Below are 16,968 nucleotides of genomic sequence, written 5' to 3'. Positions count from 1 at the left end.
AAATTGGGCCTTAGGCACTGGTGCTGGTGCCACCACACTGCAACCTCTGCCATATACTCTAGTTTTATTGCAGGAATTAGCCCTGCTGCAAAGCATTGCATCAAAAATTGTAATGAAACGCCCCTGTTAAACAGGGGCAGAAAAATTGGGCTGCTGGCATCACCCAGAACCAAAAATGTTCTTCCAACATATCAGCGGAGGAGGAAGAGGATAGACAATCAACATAACAGGACAGTCACTCAGCATCAGCATAGGCAGTCTTGAAGGGATGTGGTATTTCAAAAAAAAATATTCGGTTACATCAGCTTCAGGTGCTTGGTAGCTGTGGGTGATCCAAGACTGATTCATCTTGATGAAGGTCAGTCGATCAACTGATTCGGTGGACAGGCGCACCCTGTGATCGGTAACAAAGCCACCAGCAGCACTGAAGGTGCGTTCCGAAAGAACGCTGGATGCAGGACAGGCCAGTAGCTCAATTGCATACTGTGCAAGCTCTGGCCAGTGATCCATCCTCAAGACCCAGTAAGCCAGAGGATTTTCGGTGGGAAAGGTGTCCAAGTTTGACCTTGCCCCTAGGTATTCCTGCACCATGTAAATCAGACGCTGGCGATGGGTGCTGGAACCAATCATACCTTGGGGCTGCGGACTAAAAAATTGTCTGAAAGCATCAGTCAGACTGCCACCTTCTCCACCGCTCCTTCTGACCGATGCCTCAGCAACACGTTGTCCAGGACCAGGAGTTTGTAACCTCCCAGTCTCTGGGAACGCGTTGCACAGAGCTTTCTGCAAGGCCTCCCGGAGATGTCTCATCCTCTGCTCCCTCTGCGATGGCAAGATAAGGTCGGCAAACTTACCCTTGTACCGTGGATCAAGGAGAGTGGCCAGCCAGTAATGGTCCCTCTCCTTGATCCGAAGAATACGAGGATCCTTCCACAGGCTTTGCAGGATCAGGGAGGCCATGCAGCGTAGGTTAGCTGAGGCATTCGGTCCGGAGTCCTCTGGGTCACTAAGGACAACATGATCCGCAGCTACCTCCTCCCAGCCACGTACAAGTCCACGTGTTTCTTGGGACTGTAAATCATCCCTATAAGACTGCTGCTGCTGCTGCTGATGCTGATGCTGAGTGCAAGCCTCCACCTCCATGCTGACACAATCATCCTCCTCCTCCTCTTCCTCCTCCTCATCCTCTTCCTGTGTGATGGGTAGCACAGCAGGAACACTGTCTGGATAAAGGGGGCCTTGAGAGGCAAGGAAGTTCTCCTCTTCCTGCCTCTGTTCTGCCTCAAGTGCCCTGTCCATTATTCCACGCAGCGTATGCTCCAAGAGGTGGACAAGAGGTACAGTGTCACTGATGCATGCACTGTCACTGCTCACCATCCTTGTGGCCTCCTCAAACGGTGACAGGACAGTGCATGCATCCCTGATCATGCCCCACTGGCGTGGTGAGAAAAAACCAAGCTCCCCTGACCCTGTCCTGGTGCCGTAGTCGCACAGGTACTCATTGATGGCCCTCTGCTGCATGTGCAGCCGCTGCAGCATGGCCAATGTTGAGTTCCATCTGGTGGGCATGTCACATATAAGGCGGTTCTTGGGCAGGTTCAACTCCTTTTGGAGCTCAGCCAGCCGAGCACAGGCATTAAATGATCGGCGGAAATGCACACAGACTTTCCTGGCCTGCTACAGGACATCCTGTAAGCCGGGGTACCTGCCCAAGAACCGCTGCACCACCAGGTTAAGGACGTGAGCTACACAGGGCACATGGGTCAGTTGTCCCTGTCGGAGGGCGGAGAGGAGGTTGGTGCCATTGTCGCAAACCACCATTCCTGGCTTAAGCTGGCGTGGCGTCAACCACCTCTCGGCCTGCCCATGCAGAGCTGACAAAACATCCGCCCCAGTGTGGCTCCTGTCCCCAAAACAAACCAGCGCAAGCACGGCATGGCATCGTTTTGCCTGCATACTTGTGTAGCCCCTGGAACGCCTACGGAGCACCGCTGGTTCTGAGGACAGAGCACTGGAAGAGGCCATGGAGGAAGAAGAAGAGGAGGGGGTGGAGGAGAGAGGTGTGTCACAACCAATAGTAGCATTTTGGAGGCGTGGTGGCGGAACAACCTCCAACACTACTGCACCTTGTCCTGCATCCTTCCCAGCAGCCAGAAGAGTGACCCAATGGGCTGTGAAAGACAGGTAACGTCCCTGTCCATGCCTGCTGGACCATGAGTCAGCGGTAATATGCACCTTACCGCTGACCGCCCTGTCCAGCGAGGCAAGGACATTGCCTTCCACATGCCGGTAGAGAGCCGGAATCGCCTTCCGTGAGAAAAAGTGGCGTTTGGGACCTGCCACTGAGGAACCGCACATTATACAAACTCACGGAAGGGGGCCGAGTCTACCAACTGAAAAGGCAGCAGTTGAAGTGCTAGCAATTTAGCCAAGCTAGCATTCAACCGCTGGGCATGTGGATGGCTGGGAGTAAACTTCTTCCGCCGGTCTAGCAGCTGGGGCAGGGACATTTGCCTGCTATAATCGGACGTGGGTGTACCGCTAGCAGAGTTCCCGGAAGCACTTGGCAGTGACACACCTAATTCTACACCTTCATTCCTCTCAGAGCAGGTTTCAGAGAGGACTGAAGGTCTAGTGGGGTTGGAGATGCCAGCTGATGAGGAGCAAGGAGAGGTCCGCTTTGTTCTTTGGTGTGGGTCTTTGAGGTACGCTTGCCAACGAGCTGCATGGCAGGTCAACATATGTCTGGTCAAGCATGTGGTGCCCAAGCGGCTGATGTTTTGGCCACGTGAGATACGCTTGAGACATATGTTGCAAATAGCAGCGGTGCGATCTGATGCACTCGTCTCAAAAAAGGCCCACACCAAAGAACTTTTAGAATAACGCGCAGAGGCAGCGCTCTGCACAGGCGGAGCTCTGCGGTGTGATTCAGTCGGTGTGCTGCCCCTAAGCTGGCCCCCGGAGGGCATCCTGCCTCATTGGACATGTGCCTCCTCCTCCTCCTCCTCCCTCCTTCCAGGCACCCACGTGGAGTCAGTGCCCTCATCATCCCCTCCCTCTTCATCGCTGTAGCAAACCTGGCAGTATGCTGCAGCTTGTGGAACATGACTGCCAGATTGCTGTCCTTCTTGAGCATCCCCTCTCTCTGCGCTCACGCTACTGCCTTCCTCTAGCTGAGTGTCATCATCAGAGCCCACCAAACACTGGGCATCCTCCTGGAGCATGTACCCAACACTGTGCTCAAAGAGTTCAGGAGACTCCTCAGGAGGACGTGGTGGGTCTAGGGAAGGAGTCACTGATGATGACATTGAGAGGAGGGAAGACGATGCGTTGGCAGCTGCTTTGCGACTACCCTGAGACTGGGTGAGAGAGGATGAGGAGGATGAAGAGGGCTTGGTCATCCACTCTACCAAGTCGTTGGCATGTTGCGGTTCAACATGTCCAGCTGCCGAAAAGAAGGACAAGCATGTCCCCTGGCCACGTGCTGATGACAATTCACCGCGTCCACGACCAGCACTGTTGTCTCTAGACACAGAGCCTGCTTGCCCTCTTTTATCGGCTCGCGCCTGTCTGCCTCTCCTTGCTGGCCTTCCAGACATGGTAATGGCCTGAAGGGAGTTGGGTAAAACAGCAGTTGGGTAGTTTATATTGTGCTGGAGGCACACACAACTTCCAATAACTCCTGCAGATGGCAATTGGGCTCAAATAGAGAACAGCTATGTAGGTGGATTATAGCGGTATGTACTGGGTACAGAGCACGCAGACAGCACGCACTCTCTCTAACACTACTGACTGCAAGCTCTATTATTAAAGATAGATCACTAGCTATATAGGTGAGGTGAATATAGTGGTGTATACTGCGGTCAGGGCACAGACAATAACCACTACACAACAGCAAGATAGGAAATCAGCCAAAAACGATCGGTGTGTACTGTGTTGAAGGTACACAGAACACCCACTGCTTCAGATGCCAACACACTACACGAGGCCGCCTTAATGGCGGCCTTATATAGTGTGGGGCGTGCACTACACAGCCTGAGCTATGATTGGCCACAGGCATCCTGCCTGTGGCCAATCATGGCTCTCCTCGCTGCTGGCGCTGCGATTGGCCAAGCATGCGGGGTCACAGTGCATGCTTGGCCAATCATGAGCCAGCAATGCACTGCGCCATCGCAGTGCATTGTGGGCCGCGAGCGCCACGCAAATTTTGACGCGAACGGACCAAGTGTTCGGATTTCGCCGAACGGACGAACAGCCAATGTTCGAGTCGAACGTACGTTCGCCTCGAACACGAAGCTCATCCCTACCCTTGTAATAGGAATATGGCATGACGGGTCCTCTTTACAGTGAGATATGGGGTCAATAAGACCCCACATCTCACCTTTAGGCTGGGAAGCCTGAAATAAAAAAATAAAAAAACATTCCTGGCTTCGATCGTATTGGCAAGTCAGTAGAAGCACCGGAGAGTGGCGGGAGGTTGGGAACGTCCCCTCTCGCCTCCCGTAAGAATGATCAAACAGGGTAACATCCACTATGATCATTATTATGGTGTAGAGAATCGCCGGCTGAAAAAGCATGATATCTGAATGATGCTTGTAGCTGCAGCTGCAATGTCAAGGACCTCATATAGAAGTGGTTAAAATGCATTTTTTTTTAACACAAAGTTGTCCATTTATACAATATTTTTAACACATACTGTAGCATGTTCATACCAAAAATTACATCCCAAAATAGATTCTCCTACTCCTCCTGAGTACAGCGCTACCACATGTGTGAGACTTCCACAGCTTGGCCACATACAGGAGCTGAGTACAGGCGAGCATGGCCAAACATGGCTGGGCATGGCTGAGTATGGCTGGGCATCAATGAGTACAGCTGTGTATTACCGAGTATGGCTGAGTATCACCGAGTACTGCAGAGTATGGCTGGGTATCACCGACTATTGCAGAGTATGGCTGGGTATCACTGAGTATTGCAGAGTATGGCAGAGTATGGCTGGGTATCACCGAGTTTTGCAGAGTACGGTTGGGTATCACTGAGTATTGCAGAGTATGGCTGGGTATGGCAGGGCATGGCTGGGTATTGCAGGGTATGGCAGAGTATGGCAGGGTATTGCAAAGTATGGTAGGGTATTTCAGAGCATGGCAGGGTATTGCAGAGTATGGCTGGGTATTGCAGTGTATTGGCAGGGTATGGCAGAGTATTGCAGAGTATTGGCAGGGCATTGGCAGAGTATTGCAGAGTATTGGCAGGGTATTGCAGGGTATTGGCAGAGTATTGCAGAGTATTGGCAGGGTATTGCAGGGTATTGACAGAGTATTGCAGAGTATTGGCAGGGTATTGGCAGAGTATTGCAGAGTATTACATGGTATTGTATGGTATTGCAGAGGGATGGCTGAGCATGGATGGATGGATCGGTGGATGTGACTGTATCCCCACAGCGCTGCTGTGACCGATCTCTCCCCTCCCCTGTACCAATTGTAACGTCATGTCATGGAGCCGGTTTGTTTACAAGTGATCGCTCCGTCATTTGACGGAGCGATCACGTGGTAAATGCCCATGATCAGCGGCCATTTACTGTGATTCGTGATGCACAGGACCCGACGGTCACGGACATTCTTGGGTGCGCGCCCCAGGAGGCACGTGAGAGCAGAATTCTGGGAGGGCGTCACAGTGACGCCCTCCCAGAGTTATCCAACCTATCTGTAGCCGTCATTTGGCTATGAGCCAGTTGGGAACTGGTTAATTTGCATTTTTAATTTCTATTTTTTTAATCTTCCATTTGGTTTCTTATATATATTTTATATAAATGTTTATATATATTTTAAATATTTACACAATACATAGGGGTAAAAATATATATCAGGATTGGGTGAGGTATCATTGTTTTTAGATTTATTTGAATAGGTTTTTATATGTATTCACATACTCTTCATTACATGTATTTTATTAGCGATATAGCATGCGGTGTCCCCGTGGCGATCACTCACGTAATGAAAATGCATAAATAGCGCCATAAACAATTAAAATCAATATTGGTAAAAAAATGTACTATGAATATAAAAAAATATATATATTTATTTGGTTACAAGCAAGCTCACAGTGAAAAAAATTTATTAATATCAAGTGTCCAAAAATTTTTTTTTTTTCTCCCAATTTACATCAATCCACATAGACAAAAGTGCAAATTGGGGTATTATACGTATTAATGTCCAAAAGGGGACATTGGTCAGGATCCCCATGGGGAAGACACGTGATTAGCCCTCTGTCGTCACATGTAGGGGTGGGGCCAGGACAGTGGAGGAGCTCAGATACATGCTTGTTTGTACAAGCTGCTGACACATACAAGTTTGGAAGTAATTTGGAGAGGAATCCTATGCTTAATGCTTTTATAGTTTGGTGCGCTGGAGCACCTAAAATATGTGAGTACCCTGATGTTTTGTTTTCTAAATAAATATTTAAACTAGCAATAATGCACCATCCAGCCTCTTTCTTGTTTTAAATTGAGGACAATTTCTCTGGATTTTCCTATGGGATCCTGCTGAGCCAGTTCACGTAGAGCCCAGGAGTGATTCAACTGCTTATGTGGACCAAACTTAAGTGTGATGTCACACTGTTGAAGGTGAGCAGGATCTGATCAGGATGATCATCACTAGAGTCCCCTTTTGGACATTAAAACTGCAATATAATACCCCAATTTGCACTTTTGTCCCTGTGGATTGATGTAAATTGGGAGAAAAAAAATCTCTCTTTTTTTTGGACACTTAATATTAAGTAGTAATACTACATTTTTTTTTCACTGTGAGCTTGCTTGTTACACAAAAAAATATATATTTTTTTATATTCATAGTTAAATTTTTTAGCAATATTGATTTTCATGTTTTATGGCACTATTTATGCATTTGTAAGGTTCAGTATCACACAGCGCTGCATTTTTTTGTTTTTTATATTCCGGACTTTAAAAGGCCATACATTCATTTAAACAATGTGAGTACGTTTCCTACTGTTTATCACCAATAAATGTATTCCTTAACGGAATTATGCTATGGAAGTGTCTTTTTCCTATATGTGGGTGATGCGGAGCACGCACTAAGAAAAGAAAAGGAAAAACTGACACTGCAAGTATGGATTCGGGGATTGCTGCACACTGGCAAATACTGTGAAAGTGAAATATCCCTGCGAGGGGTGAGTTGTTCTGGTGAGTGCAATACCTATAGGGGGCACTAAAGGGATCACAAAGGCACAGATTTGAAGAGCATCTGTCACTTCATATTTCCTTATAATTGTGTTTATCAATGGACAATATATGACAATGTATGATCCCAATTTATGTATTCATTCGCATATGAGCACTGTACCCCTTTTTTATATATGCATGATATTAGCACTAGATTATAGCATTAAATAACTTTGCACTTGGCACTTTGTGCATACTTGCATTTATATATACTTAAATTTATTAATTTATGAATCTGATAAAAGAGTTATGTTTACAACTTTAGAATAGTATTCAACACAGGGTCACACAGTGTGGAGAAAGTGTCGCACTGACCTATCTTAAATTCACATAGGAGTCACAACTCGAGAACAGCGCCATGACTACATTTTGCATTTCTTCAGTTACTTCCTGGTTCCCATGTCTAGGCAAATGATATCATACATCCCAGGAGTCTTCAGGAGGAGGGGGGGGGGGGGCTTTCGCATCTAAGCACACCCTCCTGCCTGTACACCTGAGCTAAGGGCACATGGATTCCAAGAAGTAAGGGCTAGTTGAATTTATCTGCCCTTTCACAAGATGACCACGTCAGAAATGTTAGAGGTGTTTTCAAAGTGATTTCCCAGCAAAATAAAGCATGGAGACATGGATGGATGTGTTTGCTTTGAATATTAAAAATGAAATAAATATTGTTTTTGGTTTGTGGTGCTCAGATGCAGTGTAGTTCTGCTTTAAGATAATTAAGGTGAGGGAAATGGCTTCACTAACCCAAATGTAAATAAGAGCAGCTCACAAAAAAATTTACAAAATTTAAAGGAAATGTGTAACACAATGTAGCGCTAAAGTGACATCAAACCATATAGGTGCAGTATGTCATACAATGATGCAAACATATAATGGTGCAATACGTCATACAGTGATACAAAAAAAAACATGTATAGTAAAAATAAAATTAAATATAAAGTGCTGAAAAAAATGAAAGTTCCAAAAGGTCAGAACCAATGATGCATCTATATAGTGTACTATATAGTGAAGTAAGTTCAAATCCAGGTACCTTTATTATTTATTGTGTTCCTGAAACTGGGCATTGTATGTAATAAACCTCTTGAAGTGTATGTATAGGCAGATTTTTTTTTTTTAAAGAAGAATTGCAGATATTTTTACATAGGTACATTAGTCCAGCAAATAATTTTCTGATTGAAAGAAGTGATGTCCCGCCCCCCACCTCAGCCAATCAGAGAATGCTTTGCATTTGTTGATAAAATGCAAAGCATTCTCTGAATGGCACCTGTGCTGAGTGGTTGACCTCCTGTGTTCAGAATGCAGCACTTGAGGAAAGTGCAAAGATAGCGCTGGATCCAAAGAGTTATCTTACTGGTATTGTTATCTTAAAGCAGGAAATGTGTAACACAATGTAGCTCTTAAGTGATATCAAACCATATAGGTCCAGTATGCCATACAATGATGCAAACATAGTGCAATATGTCATTCAGAGATAAAAATCATGTGTGGTAAAAATAAATATAAAGTGCTAAAAAATGAAAGTTCCAAAAGGTCAGAAACAATGATAAATCTATATAGTGTACTATATAGTGAAGTGAGTTCCAGTGAGATAGAACATGAAAATAGTCCATCCTTGAAGTAGGATTGATATTCAGAAGTAAGATGAAACAGCCATAACAGCAAACAGAACACCAGGGATGGTGCGTCGTCCACCCAGGATCATGCCAGCGACAGTGAGTCAATCACGCTAAGAACGCCAGAACATGGAACGCCAATGATGAACCCTGGAACTCACATGGATAGGAGTGAAGCTGGAACTCAGATGGTGATCAATCAAGGTACAGACAGTGAAAGCAGGACACTCATCCAAACGAATATGGAAAGATAAAATGCCTCCATATGGTGTAGATCAAAACAGATGGGTTTATTTAAAATACCAACATCGATCCACAGATGTGTATATAAAATTGTGATCACAAGCTAAAAGCTATGTGGGAAGCAATGTGGGAAGCAGAGAAGCAAAACCCAACGCGTTTCATCCAAATGGATTTCAACTGGGGCATAAATCAGCTCCCCCACATTGCTCATATTTATAAATTACATGTATTATGGTAAACCAATCAGAGCAGCGTGGCTTTGCACACGGCTCCAAACCAGGAAGTGCTACCACTGGCATGAGTTACACGCCTCGCTCTGAAAGCCAATGAGCTGTGCGACTCTGGTCACATGACCACATGCATGACGTCCAAGCCTCATTGTGGCCAAAGTGCAATCATGTCACCAAAAAAGTGACTGAATGCGCACCAAGCCTCATAGCAGAATCTACCAAGCCTCGGTTTAAATACAAGGCTGTGATGACTACAAGCAAGCAAATTGAACAAAATGTCACCCTGAGTGTGGACACACAAATGGGCATATGCAATGGAAGAGAAAAATTGTATGTTAGAGGCCCCAATGACGGACGTCCAGCTTATACACAAAATCATGCATGGGCATAATTAGTAACGATTGAACAAATTAAATATGTATATTAGCATGACTTATGAAACCGATAGTGTCATATTCTGCAGACGTATATAATCAAATAGATTGAAACATATATATTAAGCTTGATTGATAAAGGAATTTATGTCCGAACCAACGTTCATACCGAACAGTGAGTAGGACTTAAGCTTGTTTGTCCAGAATGTTTTGTGACAAGAGACCCCACGTAGACAAGACTCCCCTCTCCAATGTGGGACAAATGTATCTATAACTTGGAATTGGGTTCCTGTTAGGTCTTTATTATGAGGTTTTAAATAATTGGGGGGTCACTGATTTGTCTGACCCTTCCTGATACTGGCCAGATGTTCATTGGCCCTTACTGAGAAGGTCCTGAGAGTGCATCCCGTGTATTGCTTTTTACAGGGACAAGTCAACAGGTAAACTATGAATCTAGTGGCACAGGTGATAAAAGGTTTCATCAGATAAAAGAGTTGGGTGGTTGAAGATGTAAATGTGTCTGTTTTATGTCTCCCACAAATATTGTGGAGGCACACATTACATTTACGGCATGGATAATAGCCCTTGCATTGTTGGAAAAAATAAATGGTTTTAGGGGGATCAATAACATTGGGCACAATCTGTCCCTGTACAGACTGGGGCCCTCTGTATATGACACTTGCATGCTCGGGAATGACTGGACCGAGGTATCTATCACTCTAAAGAACCTTTCAATGTTTATTAAATATCTCTTTGATTTGCCTATATTGGATGGAATAAGTGATGAAAAAAGACCACTTAAATTTGTTATCTTGGATGGATTTAGGGTGGTCGGTCAATAAGGAATTCCTATCCAAAATGGAGGCCCTATTGATCTCTACATCTAGATCTGCAGATCTGTAGTCCTTCTCAATTAATCTTTTTCAAGATTAGTGATTGATAGTGAAAATTGGCTAAACTAGTACAGTTGCGCCGCAGTTGTAAAAACGGAACTGACTTCAGCCACTGAGTATGGTGACAACTGTCGACTGGAATGTCCATTCTGGTCAGCTGGTTTGAAATATGTTTTGAATCCAAGTGGTGATCTATCACTGAGATCTCAAGGTCTTAGAAATGTATAGTGGTAAGACTGGCCTCATAACTCAAAGTAATGCCCCTGTTATTATTATTGAGCACGGTCATGAAGGCATCCAGGGATTCAAAATCACATTTTCAAAGGAGGAGGATGTCATCTATGTACCTGGCCCAAAGAACTAACTCGGGTCTCTTAAGGGCATAGACGACATCCTCCTCCCACAGTTTGCCAGACTGGTTGCGAACTTGGCCCCCACACCCACACCCCTCTTCTGAAATAAAACTGGTCTCTAAATCAAAAGTAATTATGCTGTGTTGCAAATTTCAGAAGTTCCATAATAAAATTCTGTTGAAATAAAGAGAGAGCTGTATTTTTTGCTAAATAGTATTCTACTGCTGAGAAACCCAGATCATGGGGGATGCAAGTATAAAGGGTGGCAACATCTGCTGTTGCCAAAACAAGGCCATCTTGGTATTCATAGTCAATTCAATATTCAATTGTCTCGAACAGCCTGTTAGTATCTCAAGTGTCCTTGAGATAAAAAGGGATTAGTCTGACTAGTGGTTAGAGATGAAAATCAAGATAACGTCCTATTCTGGATGTGACTGAGTCAATCCCGCTGACTATGGGATGTTCAGGGAGATTGTCTGGGTCTTTATGTACCTTTGGAAGGTAATACATTACAGGAATATGAGGGGCCAGAAGTACCAAAAAGTTTCTCTTTGTTATCCAAAATGCCCAGAGAGTTCCATGTTCTGGCGTTCTTAGCGTTATTGACTCACTGTCACTGGCACGTGAGTCCACTTCATTTGGTAAGAGTATTTACCCCTCAACCTGGGTGGAGGATGCACCATCCCTGGTGTTCTGTGTGCTGTTATGGCTGTTTCATCTTACTTTTGAATATCAATCCTGCTTCAAGGATGGACTATTTTCATGTTTCATATTTTCATAGTTTGTAAGGTTGAATAAAGACACCAGTCGATCCAGTTCAACCTGATTGAGTGTCTGCAATTGCCCCTGTACATTGCACACTCACATTGGTCCCCACCCTCAAAGAGCCCACAATCCAAGGTCCCCATTCCCACACTAGGGCCAATTTTGGACAGAAGCCAATTAACCTACCTGCATGTCTTTGGATTATGGGAGGAAACCGGAGTACCCGGAGGAAACCCACGCAGGCACAGGGAGAACATGCAAACTCCAGGCAGGTAGTGTCGTGGTTGGGATTTGAACTAGTGACCCTTCTTACTGCTAGGTGAGAGTGCTAACCACCACACCACTGTGCCGCCCGACATGCAGGAAATGTTCTATCTCACTGGAACTCATTTCACTATATAGTACACTATATAGATTTATCATTGGTTCTGACCTTTTGGAACTTTCATTTTTTAGCACTTTATATTTATTTTTACCACACATGATTTTTATCTTTGTATGACATATTGCACTATATTTGCATCATTGTATATGGTTTGATATCACTTAAGAGCTACATTGAGTTACACATTTCCTGCTTTAAGATAACAATGCCAGTAAGATAACCCTTTAGATCTATCACTATCTTTGCACTTTCCTCAAGTGCTGCATTCTGAACATATGAGGTCAACCACTCAGCACAGGTGTCATTCAGAGAATGCTATGCATTTTATCAACAAATGCAAAGCATTCTCTGATTGGACGAGGTGGGGATCGTGACATCAACGCCACACCTCTCCACTTCTTTCAATCAGAAAATCATTTGCTGGACCAAAGTAACTAGGTAGAAATAGCTGAAATTCTTTAAAAAAAATATCTGCCTATACATACACTTTAAGAGTAGGGATGAGCCAAACACCCCCCGGTTCGGGTCGCACAAGAACTTTCGAATGGACCAGAAATTCGTACGAATTTTAGAACCCCATTGAAGTCTATGGGACTCGAACATGCGAAATAAAAAGTGCTAATTGTTACATAGTTACATAATTAGTCAGGTTGAAAAAAGACACAAGTCCATCCAGTTCAACCACAAATAATAATAATAATATATATATATATATATAAAATGGGATTTTTATATACAGCTTACCTGTAAAATCCTTTTCTTGAGAGTACATCACGGGACACAGGAGCTTCATTACATAGTGGGTTATATAGGCACCTCTGGTGATTGGACACTGGTTGACCCCAATTAAGGAGAATTCCTCCCCTATATAACCCCTCCCATATGGGAGGCACCTCAGTTTTTTCGCCAGTGTCTATGGTGGTTGGTCACGTAAAACATTAGCTCTATGCAGGTCCCTGCGAGGGCCTAAGGGCTACAACAAACCGGATCCATACCTCGGGCCGATATTTTGACTCCCAAGATGGTATGGTACCCGGGCCTCGTCAGCCGAAGAAGCGAGGTTTTGCCTGTAAGTCCTCTCCATTGGAAGACTGGGCTCTGGGAAAACCAGACATATCATACCAGCGCATATACCCAATTCTATACCCACAGTTGATCCAGAGGAAGGCAAAAAACCCCAGCAGAGCATGATCCAATTTGCTAAAGCAGGGGAAAAAATTCCTTCCTGATCCCCCGAGAGGCAATCAGATTTTCCGCGGTCAACTTTCCCTATAAATGTCAGTACCCAGTTATATTATGTACACTTAGGAAATAATCCAGGCCTTTCTTAAAGCAATCCACTGAGCTGGCCATAACCACCTCTGCAGGGAGTCTATTCCACATTTTCACAGCTCTTACTGTGAAGAAACCTTTCCGTATTTGGAGATGAAATCTGTTTTCCTCTACCGTAAAGAGTGCCCCCTCGTCCTCTTTGTTGACTGTAAAGTGAATAACTCGACACCAAGTTCACTATACGGACCCCTTATATATTTGTACATGTTGATCATATCCCCCCTTAATCTCCTCTTATCAAGAGTGAATAAATTCAGTTCCTCTAATCTTTCCTCATAGCTGAGTTCCTCCATGCCTCTTATCAGTTTGGTTACCCTTCTCTGCACTTTCTCCAGTTCCCCCATATCCTTTTTGAGAACTGGTGCCCAAAACTGAACTGCATATTCCAGATGAGGTCTTACTAATGATTTGAACAGGGGCAAAATGATATCTCTCTCTCTGGAGTACATACCTCTCTTAATACAGGAAAGGACTTTGCTCGCTTTGGAAACCGCAGCTTGGCATTGCATGCTATTATTGAGCTTATGATCTACCAAAACCCCCAGATCCTTCTCCACTATGGATTCCCCCAGTTGTACTCCCCCTGGATTCCCCCAGTTGTACTCCCCCTGGATTCCCCCAGTTGTACTCCCCCTAGCATGTATGATGCATGCAAGTGCATAACTTTACATTTCTCAACATTAAACCTCATCTGCCACATAGTCGCCCAATTAGACAGAGCATTGAGGTCGGCTTGTAAATTGGAGACATCCTGTAAGGACGTTATTCCACTGCATAGCTTGGTGTCATCTGCAAAGAGGGAAATGTTACTTTTCATCCCAGACCCAATATCATTTATAAAGATATTAAAAAGTAAGGGTCCCAGCACTGAACCTTGGGGTACACCACTGATAACCTTAGACCATTCAGAGTAAGAATCATTAACCACTACTCTCTGAATTCTGTCTTTTAGCCAGTTTTCTATCCATTTACAAACTGATATTTCCAGACATGTAGACTTTACCTTACACATGAGCCGTGTATGCGGAACTGTATCGAACGCTTTTGCAAAATCCAAGTATATCACGTCCACCACCACCCCTCTGTCCAAGGTTTTACTTACCACCTCATAAAAAGAAATCAGGTTTGTCTGACAACTTCTGTCTTTCATGAATCCATGCTGTCTGTTGCTTAAAATATTTTTTTCCTGCAAGAACTCATCTATGTGGTCTTTTATTAATCTCTCCAGCATCTTCCCAACTATAGAAGTTAAACTAACGGGTCTATAGTTACTTGGTAAAGACTTTATTCCCTTTTTAAATATAGGCACCACATTGGCCCTGCGCCAATCCAGTGGTACTATTCCTGTCATTAATGAGTCCCTAAAAGTTAGATACAATGGCTTTGAAATTACAGAGCTCAATTCTTTTAGGATCCGTGGGTGGATGCCATCAGGTCCAGGTGCTTTATCCACCTTTATTCTGTCCAAATATTTCTGGACCATATCACTTTTGAGCCATTGTGGATTTGGGGCTGCGTCACTACCACCCCCATTATGGACATGAGCTCCGCCATGCTCCTTTGTATAAACAGAGCTGAAGAAAGTATTTAATAAGTTAGCCTTCTCTTTGTCCCCAGTCACCCACTCCAGATTATTTTGCAAAGGGCCTACATGTTCAGACTTAACCTCTTTACTATTAATATATTTGAAGAATTTTTTGGGGTTTGTCCTACTATCTTTTGCAATCTGTCTTTCATTTTGAATTTTTGCATCCTTGATTTCCTTTTAACATATTCTGTTATATTCCTTGTAACATTTAAATCACACTAGCGTTCCTTCATTTGTATATTTTTTAAAAGCTCTTTTTTATAGTTTATATCTTTTTTAACTTTGGCCGTGAGCCACATTGGTTTTATTTTTAGCCTTTTAAACGTATTGCCCATGGGAATATACTTTGCCGTGAGATCACAAACAGTCTTTTTGAAGAATTCCCATTTCTGTTCTGTGCCCATTGATGCCAATATTCTCTCCCAGTCCCTGGAGAGCAGGACTTGTAATGGCTAATATGCAAGATATTGTCCTAAAAAGGGGCTGGGGACCCGACTCCCGCCCCAGGAGACATGGATCAATGCAAATTTCTTTTAAAACAGCAGTTTTTTCGGGAGCACTGGTTTTAATGATGACTAAAGTGAATAAAAGTAAAATACTCCTTTAAATATCGTGCCTGGGGGGTGTCTATAGTATGCCTGTGAAGTGGCACGTGTTTCCGTGTTTAGAACAGTCCCTGCACAAAATGACATGTAACGGAAAAAAGTAATTTAAAACTGCTTATGTAATGTCTGGTTCCCGCAATACGGATGAAATCATTGAGAAAAAAATGCCATGGGTAGCCCCCCTGCCCATAACCAGCCCCTTTGGGTCTTGTACGGATATTAAGGGGAACCCCGTACCCAAATTAAACTATCACCTCTGTATAATTTTTTGGGCCATCTGTCTTTTTTCATCTCCCTTCCTGTTGTCTCCTTCCGTTTTCAAGTAGGAGATGTTTGTAAGTTGGATGTTTGAAAGTAGGGGCCTGCCCTATATGCTCTGCAGAAATGTGGTCCTAAGGTGTTGGTGTTTCCACAACACTGTAAGCCCTCAAAGTGACTCTTGGTGGGCGTTGGAGCGCCCTGCTGTGAATGATTATATAAAGAATTGTAATTACATGCCATTGTTGAACAGTGGTAGAAAAATTGGGCCTTTGGTGGTTGTAGTGGTGCTGGTGCCACAACACTATAAGTCCTCACAGTTACTCTCGGTGGGCGCAGGAATGGGCCCTGCTGTGAAATATTATATCAAGAATTGTAATTACATGCCCCTGTTAAACAGGGGCTGAAAAATTGGGCCTTAGGCACTGGTGCTGGTGCCACGACACTGCAACCTCTCCAAGATACTTTAGTTGGAGTGCAGGAATGAGCCCTGCTGCAAAGCTGTCAGAAACCATGAATCAGACTGAGACAGAAGTACAATTAAATCACACTTGTTTATTAATAAAAGTAAAAGAAAAATAGAAAAAGCATAGTCAAGCATAGCCAGAGTCCAGAAACCAGATGGAGTAGTCAGCCAGGCCAGAAGTCAGGGATCCAAGTAGAGCAATAGCAAGCAGGATAAGGTGCCAGAAGGGATGTCAGCAAGCCAGTCTTTAAACAAACCGCAGGAGATGGTTTCTAGTGATGTAACCAAGGCGAAGGCAGAGGTGAAGTGAGCTGGAAGGCTTTAAGTAGGCAGGCCAGACGAGCATCATCAGGAACAGCTGGTAACTGTGGAGAGAGAAGAGAGCTGGCAATCAGCCGACAGCTGAGCGGCCAGCCCAGAGAAGTAAGGGCTAAGCCAGCCCTGCCAAAACATTGCATCAAAAATTGTAATTATATGCCCCTGTTAAACAGGGACTGAAAAACTGGGGCTTAGGCACTGGTGCTGGTGCCACGACACTGTAACCTCTCCCAGATACTCTAGTTGGAGTGCAGGAATGAGCCCTGGTGCAAAGCATTGCATCAAAAATTGTATCTACATGCCCC

Source organism: Lithobates pipiens, unplaced genomic scaffold (assembly GCF_037356315.1).
Source record: "Lithobates pipiens isolate NorthernLeopardFrog02 unplaced genomic scaffold, aLitPip1_a1.2 Scaffold_1, whole genome shotgun sequence".
NCBI lineage: Eukaryota > Metazoa > Chordata > Amphibia > Anura > Ranidae > Lithobates > Lithobates pipiens.
The sequence above is the reverse complement of the archived record's forward strand: the minus strand, read 5'-3'. Positions refer to the sequence as shown.